Raw genomic sequence first — 10,402 nt, forward strand, 5'->3', positions numbered from 1 at the left:
GGTGCACTGCATTATGGAGGGGTTTTGCTCTTGTTTCCATATGAGAAGGAAAAGTTATGTTTATGTTTTGAGGCCACTGTCATAATTTGCTGCACAGTTGTTTAAAGATGGTTTAATATACTAATATAAAATCTTAGCCTTTAAGTCATAGAGATATTAAGTATTATATGTCAATAGGGATTCACGAATATCATATATATATCAGGTTTTTAAATACATAGAGATTGTATTCTGCATAGATAGGCAACATTCAATCACTTCAAAGAAATGTAGAATATAATATTTAAATAATTAGAGTTCTATTGATGAGAGACATGATTGCTTTTTGCAGCACCAATCTATTCCCGAGACAATGTTGAGCACCAATGACCTTACTTGGAGCATGTTTTCTTCTTGACAAAACTAGCCTTTGTAAAAGAAACTGTATACACCTTCGCCACTGACATAATGTATGGTGTCTGGAACAGACAAGCAGGATACAAGAAAAAATAGTGCTAAACTTTGCCAAGACAGGGTAAGATAGTTCTGAAATTTTTCCTTCCACTGAAAATTGGTCTGTCAATTATTTTAGATCTTAATCAAAGTTGGTTGCTCCAACATTGCAAAAGAGACTATGTTGATATCCCAGATAGCTAGTTGTCTCTGTCATCTCCCATGCATTTTGCAAGTTGCTTGATTGTACTTCCTGCCCACTCAATTAATACTATCTCTATTCTCAGGTCTTTGATGAGGTTGAAGATTAGATAGTCATAATTACTTTCCTCTTATGACTTACCCAAGCCATTTCTAATACAAGTCTTAAACTCCTTAGGGTAGTATAATTATTGAAACTTTTAGCATATGTTTCTTGCTTATTATTGTTTATTCTGGCTTTAATTTTAATTTTTATACTTTATATCTGTTCTTATTTTATATAGCTTTATATATGGTTTGGAAATTTTTTATTTAGACAAAATGGAAAGGTGATGGGAACCTCTTTCTGATAATGTTTGAGAGGTTGGTCTAGGTTGGGCATGGCCTTGGGTACTAAAAAGCATTGGGCCCACCTGCTCTTTTTCTCTCTTTTCTCAAACCTGGATGCTGGAATCTGTTCCTGTTCTCAGTTGTGATCTGTGAATCCTCCCTTAAATAAAGAACCCCATTGTTATACTCTGTAAGGAGCTAGTTTGGGATTGCTTCATTTTGTATATTTCCCTTCATCTGGCTCATCTCCCTTCAATAGATGAGATGGATGTTGTGATGAGCCAACTCATAGCCCTAGATCTGGGCCTGGGCGGTAGGTGCTTTGGTTCAGCTTACTAGATTTTCCTCATTATCACTACCCAGATGAGCTTCCCAAAACTGCCATTGCTAATTCTCTCAATGCAACATCCAAATAACAGGTTTCTAACCCTCAGGTCTGGGTCCCTCTTACTTGCATCACCAAAACTAGCTCTACAGTTTACCCTTTTGATGATGGAGGGTCATCTCTCTATGTGTTACTTTCATTGGTTAATAAAGAAATAGCGTTGGCCCTTTGTTAGAACAGCAGCTTAGATAGGCAGAGTAGACAGAACAGAACGCTGGGCCTCAGGTCTGGGTCCCTCTTACTTGCATCACCAAAGCTAGCTCTACAGTTTGCCCTTTTGATGATGGAGGGTCATCTCTCTATGTGCTACTTTCATTGGTTAATAAAGAAATTGCCTTGGTCCTTTGTTAGAACAGCAGCTTAGATAGAACAGAACGCTGGGAGAAAGAAGCAGATTCAGGCAGTCGCCATGCCTCTGCTCTCTGAGATGGATGCAGGTTAAGATCTTTCCTGGTAGGCCACCACCTCGTTGTGTTACACAGATTACTAAATATGGGTTAAAGCAAGATGTGAGAATTAGCCAATAAGAGGCTGAAACTAATGGGGCAGACAGTGTTTAAAAGAATACAGTTTCCCTGTAATTATTTTGGGTAAACCTGACTGGGAGCCAGGTGGCAGGAAGCAGCCCAAAGCTCCTTCTACAGCCCCTAGGCAAGGTGCAGTACCTCTTTTCCATTTGCCTTAGGGGATTTAGAGGAAAGTGGCAGCTCTCCTGCTGTCACACCTCAGGACTGGCTCATCTGCAACCCCTATAATAATGTCAAATCTAATGTGCTGCCCCTGTTAGGTGCAGAGCACACTCTCCAGTGTGCAGCAGCTGTTGGAGGGTAGAGAAAGTTCTATCATTTTGTGACCCCTGAATCATCTCTCTCATCTGCCACAGGTAGCAAAGGGGTGAGGGTATCTTTCAATCACCCATACCACCACAGACAAGGTAATCAATTCTTCTGCTCTTCTGCCTACTAAGCTGGCTCACCTGTGTTGTTGACCCTTAAAGGGTCAGCTCTAGTGTACTTCTCAGGTGAGGTGAAAACCTATGGTGAAGAGTGAAGCCATTTTTCCCAAGTAAGGGGAGAACTCTACCGTGAGGGGCAGGGACAGCTCACCTGCTGTAATATTTAGCTAAGAGAATGACCAGTCATCCCAGAGCTATACAGAGTCAGTGAAGAGTATGGCTGGCTCAGCACAACATGGTTCCAATAATTCCCATGTTAATATTAGCTATATGCATTACAACAGACCCCAGCTCCAGCAGGACCACAGATCCTGACACAGCCTTTGGCAGCAGCTAGGGTCAAGATGCCACCATGCCCTGTTGACAGCACAGACCCCTATACAGCTGCTTTCTCTATTTCAAATTCATCATCTATTTTTCATTGACTTTTGCTACATACATATATAAATATGTATATTGTCTCAGGGTTTCTGTTGCTGTGAAGGTATGCAATGATGACAACACCACATTTTGTTTGGTTGCAGTTTTCTGTGCTGTTCTCAATCTATTGGAAAGACAAGTTTTATTGATGATGGGTGGGCTCCACTTTTCTATGGATATAAGAACAAGTATTAAGAATTTAAATAGTCATTATGCTGGTTTTGTAATATATAAGGTATTGGTTCTCCTCCAGTATCCAAAAATTCATTACACCATGGTTAGTTGGCTTTTTCTAGTGCCAGATATGATTTCCTTTTTGTTGACTGAGTCTTAATGCATAATCAAAGAGCTCTTTGTTAATAACAAGTTATATGTGCCATTACTGCGCAATTAGCATTATCATGTCATGTATCTTATTTTTGTATTTCATAGCGATCATAGTTGGGTAAGACTATTGGTTCCTTGGTGCCTTCTGGCACTTAATCTCCCGCATTCCTTTCCTTTAATTCCTCTATCATTAACCAAACTCCGCCTCCTAAAATATAAATAAAGAATGATTAAGTTGAAGACTTAACCATTAAGAGAAACACATGAAGAAATACTTCTCTATCCTATATTTACTTAAAAATAAGATACAAATTTATAAAACAAACAAGCAACAATAAAAAGTCCCTTCCCCCATTCTCTGTCAATATTAAAAGTGTTTGCTTTGAAGACAACTTGGGACTCTTACAGCCTAGCAAATATTAATATACGTTTGTTTTCCCCCAAGTTCCACTATAGTGACTCAAAAACCATTTTATTGTCATAATAGTTCTCAAAAATTTGGATTTACTTGCAAAGAAGGTATATAAACTTGAAATCAAAGACATCTCTTTTCAAACTGGGCTCCCTTTGATATATTCCATGGAAGAATGAAGTTTACGTGTAAATAAACTTCTATTTTTCTTTTGTTAATCTGTCTTTTGTAGCAAGAATCCATTGAAGCAAAGAACTGAAGAATGTTATTTCTTCTGTGCTATCCTTGATCTGTAGTCAAACTCTTCATCCTCAAATTTTATATTTCTAACAGCATTATTACCACTATCTTGGTACTGGAATTAATATTCCATGAAGTTATACATCTAATAGTGACACAAATATCAACTTATTTTAATTACCTCCTTTAAAGGAATCTATTCATATAGGTCATTTCCTTTCTACTATCAAATGACAAAAATCAAGCAAGGTTTTTCTTTTGCCACTCTAGTCTGAATATATTATTCTTGCCAATACCATGTGAGCCTCCCAAAATTAGTTTCAACATATAATTATTATACTCAACATTTTTCAATTCAACTCTTCCATATGTCTTCACATTCTTCAAAAATCTGGCTTTTTCTTTTATAGTCATAACTCCAGATTTATAATATAAATTGTATTTTGAAACTAATATGATATATTTTACATTATAAATATAACATCTTTAAATTGTATAGGATAATATAGTAAAAGAAAATATTTAAATATCTTGTAATCAATTATAATATGTAGCACATTTTCCTAAACCAACTTACTTGTTACTGTTTATGGTGAACACCAGACTGTTTTATATTATTACTTATATTTTGTTAGCATAATTGATAACTTTACTTCCATATTTGACATTGCAAGGTATAATATATTTTAGAAGACTCAATATTATGTAAAACATAATCTATGCAAGCAAAGTTAATGGCAATATTGAATCAAAATCAGATATTAGACCATATTAAAGTCCAAAGTACATACCTTTCAGGTGTGGTATGAAGTTATAATTTTTCTTCACTCCAAACTCTCCTGCCAACCATGAGATCAGGCTTGTATCTTGAGTTCACTAAGCATTTGCCATGCTCTACATTATTAATTTCCAGTTTAGGGAAATCTTGCTTCTCAAGAAAAATTTGTGTTAGAGATCAGCTTTGACAAAGATACCACTTACCAGGTTAGGGGCTGCAATGCTGCTTTTAAGTAACTGTTCCAGTCTCTGAATAGCAGCAAAAACATTTTAGGCTACCCTCCTCATATTTGAAGAGGGGCTTCAATCACTCCTTATAATTTTCCAGAGAGGAAAATTGTTGTCTCAGTTTTCAGGTACTTTAGTTCAACATCAGAATGAATATCCCACTGACAATATGAGTTCTGTGCCCCAAAGTATAACACAGTCAAATATTCCATATGCATTTCTCGATTGGCTCCAAGGTAAGCAGAACACATTAGGTCTGGCTGTTTGTGAACAAGTCCATCAAGAGGCTGGGAATCACCATTACCATGATCTTCCTTTCCTTTTGGGTGTGCACCATTGAGGAATGAGGAAGTCAAGAGCATAGGCTCTCATTCAGACTTCTCTGTGGGGGAGTTAGCAGCTATAATGTCATAGGGTCTGGCACCATTCTACTGGAGTCACTGAACCATCTTGGTTGATCCTCATCCTATGAAAAAAGAGAGACATGCCCTTGATCCCATATTAATACAGGGTCAGGTTCTCTCAATAATCCTGTTCAAAGGTCTCTCCATCTTGCTTAAATAAAGGTAACCTTGGTGCCATCATACCAAAATCTGTCCATGGCAGATTGCTCATTGGCATCCATACTCAAGAAAATTGGAGTAAAAAGTGCATGACTTAAGATTGTGTGGTAAATGATATTTTTTTTAATCTTTTTAATTTAATTTTAATTTAATTTAATTCAATTTTAATTTAAAAAATTATCTTTTTTTTAATCTTTTGAAGTTGTGTTTTTAAGGAGCCATGGGCAAACTCCACAATTTCTTGTATTTGAAGATTATAAGGAATAACTATCTTATGTTCAATACTCCATTGGGAACAAAATTGTTGAAATGCTTTACTAACATATGTGGACCCATTATCTGCATTAATGATTTTTAAGATTCTCATATATGAGAAGCATTTTAAGTAATGAGTTTATTAGATGCTTAGTGGCTTCTCCAGTTTGTATAATGGCCTTCAAGAATCCTACATTTGTATCAATGGCTATACACATATATCTTAATTTGCCAAACTCTGCACTATGAGTAACATCAATTTACTCACAGATGAAATACATGTCAATACAATGGGCACATATCACATTGCTTAAAAATTTGGTGAGCAGCTTTTCTTGTAAATCTAAATTATTTTCTTAAAATTATACTATTTTTATGATGCAGAGCATAGATATCTGAGCAAGCTTAACATGAGATAAAACAATTAGTTTTATAAGTTTATCAGCTAAAGTATTACCTTCAGCTAGTGGACTGAGAAGTTGAATGTGCTCTAATATGCCCAAGAAAGCATATCAATTTTCTTTGTTGTACTAACTTGATTTTTGCCAGTTCCAATACATGAAATGGTCTCTAGGACTTGAAAAGCATAAAAAAAATATTGTCTGGCAGTATATATATTTAATGCCTTATTTACAAAAGGCCAGTTCTGTTTTCGCTACATTTCCTTCACTACTAACAACATTTGCAGATTTTCCATTGGAAGAATCATCTGTAAAAAATAACATAACATCCTTAAAGAGATCTTTTGCTACAACTTTTGGGAAAATAAAGAAATGTATTTGTGTGAATTTCTGCAAGATATTAGCTGGGAAAAGATTATTAATGTGCCCTTTAAATTTAGCAAATACAATTGCCCAAGAATCACAATTTTGAAATAATAACTGTTATTCCCCAGAGGGCCCCTGAGCAGTCGCTCACCTGGTGATGGAGGAAGGTCATTGGCTAATAAAGAAACTGCCTTGGCCCATTTGATAGGCCAGCGTTTAGGTGGGTGGAGTAAACAGAACAGAATGCTGGGAGGAAAAGGAAGTGAGCTCAGACTCGATAGATCTCCTCTCTGGGGCAGACGCATGAAGCTCCAACCCAGGATGGACATAGGCTAGAATCTTCCCGGTAAGCGCATCTTGGGGTGCTACACACATAAAAAGAAATTGGAAATCAAGATGTAAGAATTAGCCAGAAAAAGCTAGAGCTAATGGACCAGGCAGTGTGTAAACGAATACAGTTTGTGTGTTGTTATTTCTGGCGTAAAGCTAGCCGTTTGGGAGCCGAGCAGACAAAAAGCAAGCCCACAGCTCCACTCAACAGAATTGTGCCCGATGTGGTAGCAGCAATTTCTCGGGTCTGCTCTGCTTGCTAGAAGCAAGCAAGTACTCTCATCTAAGAGAAGCTTCCTGACTCAGCTTTAGCTGCAAAACCCTGCAGCTCATTATGAGGTCCTGCCACAAAACACTTAAATGGTGTTGATAAAAGCTGAATGCATGCTTTTTGGTTTTCAGCTGTAGCAGGAAAAAAGCTGTGCAGTTTAAAAATGCTGGCTTTCTGGGCCATCCTGCCAGGGCAAACTCTGACTGTTTGAGGAAAGAGGGCCCGACTACAGAGAGAGGACTTGAGTGTTGTCTGTGGACATAATGCTGCAGCATGTTTGCTGGCAAGGACTTTGAAATGCCATAGAGATGTGGCAATAAAAATGGTTACAGCCAGTACCACGGCTATGAGGCTGGAAAGCTAAGAAATGGGCTGGATCTAGCCGGCAAAGCCATGGCTTTAATCCTACCCTTATTGCTCAGTAATTTAAAGGCTCATGTGGTCAGAAAAAGAGAGATAAAGTAAAGAGAGCGTCAAAAACAAAGAAAACTTCTAAATGATTTACAGTGTGTTAAAAATATATGCAGGCTAAAAGTTAAAATTATTAAAAGTAAAAAAAAGGAAGAAAGAGAGTAGCCAGGTGGTGGTAGTACACACCTTTAATCCCAACACTTGGGAGGCAGAGGGAGATTGACCTCCGTGAGTTCAAGGTGTGGTAGCACACATCTTTAATCCCAATGCCTGGGAGGCAGAGACAGGTGGATCTCTGAGAGTTCAAGGACAGCCTGGTCTACAGAGTTATTCCAGGTCAAAGATATACAGAGAACCTGTATCAAAAAGCAAAAAGTTAAAAGTAAAAATAAACAAAATAAAGGTTAAAATAAAGCTGCACAAAGATGGAAACTACACAGAGAATCTTGATACTGTATGCTATTATGCTCTCTTTGAATTGTTTGAAAGCTGAGGAAGGAGCAACATCTGCTAAAAGATATTTGTTTATAAATGCTGCTGAACTAATTCAACATAGATATTTTGAAAATGCCTTGACTTCAGAATTTGGATCTAAGGATACAATACTTTGGAAAAGAGATTCTTCTTTTGCTTTCACAGAGGATGAAACCCTGTGGATTGCTTCTATCCCAGTATGCTATGATGGACCATGCCCTCCTGAAGGGTTGCTGTGAACACCTTCAAAAAATTACTTAACTCAACTGCCAACTGAGATGAACTTAACAGACAGGTTATACAATGAAAGACCTAAATAACAGCGTCCCCATTCAGCAGGAAGCAGTTTGGAAAGAAATAAGTGCGCCCATGTTCCTATATATTGTTTATAAATGTTCTTTTACATTTAAAGGGGGATGTGATATAGATATGAATAATTTGCATTAGTATAGATTTTGTTTTATTGATAGAGATTTAAGATCAATTTTGTTTTATGTATATGTATTTCTGATCTTGATTAAGGTATTGTGATTGTGTAGTTCACTTAAAAATGTAATGTATATAGGTTGTTAATGGATAATCAATAATAGTCAAGCTTATAGTCATGTTAGTTAAGATTTTCTAGATGTACATAGATATATTTTAGTTAGGCATTCTTCATATTTTTTAAATATTATAGAATATGGCATTTTAAATGTTTTAATAACTTAGGGCTTTTCATGACAATGAGATACGTCTGCTCCTGGCAGCACCAATCTACTTCAAGAAGATGGGCATCGAAGAGGCACCTTATGGAATTTGATAGCCATTTGGGCAAGATACTGCTCTTGCCTGGACTGTTACATAAACTGGACACAGAGAACCTGCAGAGAGAGGACTATTGAACTTGCCTAAAGTTGAGATGGTCTTTCAGGGTTCCTGATTCATGAAAGAGTCTGTGAGACATTCTGCAGGACACAGCAAATAGTGACTGAACTGCCTTTGAAATTTCCTGCTTAATTGAAATGTCTGCTGGAAACTATGGGCCTGTAGGCTGAAGATGGATGCCCCAATGGTACAGAGGAACTTTGGGTGACTGTACAGGCAGCAAGATGTCTCTGTGATTTCTAGAGTTTTGTAAGATGCTTACTTCTCATTTATTTAGGTAATATTATATCCTTCTGGAATCTTTGATGGAGTTGAAGAATAGATAGTTATAGTTTTCCTTAGTTATGATAAAAGATAAACTAGATGTAAATATTGTAACTGTCATTCTTGCTTTATAACTGTTTTGTTATATGTAATTTTGCTATGTTAAAGTGAAAGCCTTTCCTTTTTTTTTAAACAGAAAAAGGGGAAATGATGAAGGAAGGTCATTGGCTAATAAAGAAACTGCCTTGGCCCATTTGATAGGCCATCCCTTAGTTGGGTGGAGTAAACAGAACAGAATTCTGGGAGGAAGAGGAAGTGAGCTCAGACTCGATAGATCTCCTCTCTGGGGAAGATGCAATGAAGCTCGAACCCAGGATGGACATAGGCTAGAATCTTCCTAGTAAGCACACCTTGGGGTGATACACACATAAATAGAAATGGGAAATCAAGATGTAAGAATTAGCCAGAAAAAGCTAGAGCTAATGGCCCAGGCAGTGTTTAAATGAATACAGTTTGTGTGTTGTTATTTCTGGTGTAAAGCTAGCTGTGCGGGAGCCAGGCAGGACAAAAAGCAAGCCCACAGCTCCACTCAGCAGCCTGGGGAACTACATTTCCCAGGAGCACCTAGTGTTCCACGCAAAGCCTGCTCAGGAGAACATGGCATCTGAGGCACTGCATGGGGGACCCTTTAAAAGCTGTAATGCTCTCCATTAGTCCTCTTTTCCTTTCTCTTCCTTTACTGTTATGCATGCTGCAATAAACCTCATTCCACGTGGGTTTTGTTGTGTCTTGCGTCCTCCTTTCATATCTGAGAAGAAGAACACTCATCCGGGAAGAAGAAGAACAACGAATCAGTCTGTTGCTTGGTATAAGGAACATTGATCATAATAAGTTCTCTGCCAAAATCCCAGATTCCATACTGCTTTTGGAGACTTTCTGTTAGGTATGAAAACATCGATACTTCCCTCATTCTCTTTGCCTATACCTTGACTAGGCAACATCCCTTGTAGAAACATTTGATTGGTAATAACTGTGTTGGGGGAATATAAGTATACCCCCATTTGGTCATTATATCTCAGCCCCATAAATTTACAGGTAATTGAAGAACAATGTGTGGTTGAAAAGACCCTTTCCATCTTTCCAATAAAGCTCAGCACTTTTGAATTTGACCAATCTTTGTAGCTTTGTAATAATCTCTGGCTTGGGCCATTTAGAAGGTCATTGGATGTTTTATTAAAAGTTTTTAAGCTGTTTTTCTAATCCAAGTAGCAAGTCTGCCTAGCTGACAGGCTTAACTTGTTCATTTACATTTTCACAAACACCTACATCTTCAGTTCCCTGAGGCTACCTTTTTGCAGCTTGGCTGTCAGGCCAGGAACCAGGATCTGGGCTTGTAGCTGAAGCTGGGCCACACTGCAGATTGTAAACTTCTGCTTGGCCATGTCCCACCTGGGACAAGGGATCAAGAGGCCGGTACCTTATTAACTGCTGTA

The sequence above is a fragment of the Microtus oregoni genome, unplaced genomic scaffold, assembly GCF_018167655.1.
Source record: "Microtus oregoni isolate MIOR12 unplaced genomic scaffold, Mior012 000067F_ref0000223, whole genome shotgun sequence".
Classification (NCBI taxonomy): Eukaryota; Metazoa; Chordata; class Mammalia; order Rodentia; family Cricetidae; genus Microtus; species Microtus oregoni.